At 29.6% G+C, this 1,523-nt stretch overlaps 1 protein-coding gene across 2 annotated transcripts in view; it reads left to right on the top strand.

Moving 5' to 3' along the window:
* LOC106457050 (UPF0538 protein C2orf76 homolog) overlaps nucleotides 1-1,523 on the top strand; it is a 19,772-nt gene that overhangs the window by 12,972 nt on the left and 5,277 nt on the right. The gene's annotated exons all lie outside the window — the stretch shown is intronic.

Genomic DNA, 1,523 nt, shown 5'->3' with positions numbered 1-1,523 from the left:
TTGAATTTTTTTATTGTTTTAATTTAGTTTAGAGTATAGGAAAGCCTAGATGGATGGATAGATCCTTTCTTGTTCTAAATATTATGTTAAAACAGTTCTAAAAAAAATTCAAAATAGATTCAGTATACATATAAGGCCTGAATAATAACTGCTATAGTGTATTACAGGCTTATGGCTAGTGAGACCAGTATTAAAGTGATTGCAAGATCTTTATAACCAACAACCAAATAAAGGGAAAGAGATCAAGAGATGATTAATTAGTTAAAAGAAAATGAGTAACAAAATACGTAGCTAAACTTACCTTGATGTGTTGAAATAATAAAGTGGAATTTTTGACAGCTTTTGACCCATTTTACAGTTTTCACGTATAATAACAAATCTTATAAATTATGTTTAAATGATGTACCTGTTTAAATTCAATTTAAAGAGATTAGAATTCATTTATGAGCTGTAAAGTTAACATTCATTAAAATTGTATTTTGCACAGTGGAAAGTACTTCTGCAAGATTTTTTTATGGAACTTTGTGTGTGTTTTTCAATTACCTGTACTAGCAGAAATATTGCCCACAGGGTGGCTGTTTGTGCTAGTGATTAGTAATCCTAATATTCATAACTCATTTTCAGAAAAAGTATTTTTTCTGGGAAGTACTGCATGGGAAAAGTGTTCGGATTGTGCTCCTTAGTCATACACAACTCTCTGAATCAAAATGATTCAATGTACAGAGCTCAAAATTATCATAAATGTTACTTATATAAACTGTAAAGTTTTTATATAGTAAAAGTGCTACCTGTTGCGATTTTTTTTTAAGAACTCGAGTTTTTCAGTACTACATTTAAAATGATATCAGTAACGATATAATCCAACCCTCTTGCTTAGTTATTTTTCTAACTGTCTAAATCTTGAATACCCAAAGTGTGAAATTGTTTTATGAATTTTTGTTTGTAGTGCTATTTAATAGATGGCACCACATTTTGTAAGCCTCAATCACCATTTCTGACAGTGACATCTTGTAGTATTTAACAGATGGCACCATTGTATTATTTCGGTCACATAGATAGATGATGGCCATGCCATTGCTCCATTATAGTAAGATTACATCAAAGGTGTATAGGAAATTACTCATCTCCACAAAGCCATGATGAGATAATTATGTAAAAAATATTTTTTTATTATGGATGTATGCACCAATAAATACATGATTGTGCCAAATCTGTCACAAAACAGTATAAAATTATACCAGTCATACAAATTGTATTATTTTTACAAAAAGCATAAAAAGTAATACCACCTTGAATGCATTTTATTTTCTAAAATAAATGGTATAATTTTACATTTTGTTACAGCTTTGCTGGCTTGATCATGTATTTGTTGACACATCCATAAAAGAAATTATTTTAATATATATATATATACACACACACACACACACACACACACACACACACACACACACAAAATATATACTACAGTACGCTATAGTAAGACACAGTAATAACTAACGTACGGTAGGTACGTTACGTTT

This window comes from Limulus polyphemus, unplaced genomic scaffold (assembly GCF_000517525.1).
Source record: "Limulus polyphemus unplaced genomic scaffold, Limulus_polyphemus-2.1.2 Scaffold286, whole genome shotgun sequence".
Lineage (NCBI taxonomy): Eukaryota > Metazoa > Arthropoda > Merostomata > Xiphosura > Limulidae > Limulus > Limulus polyphemus.
This window is presented reverse-complemented; position numbering and strand designations above follow the sequence as displayed.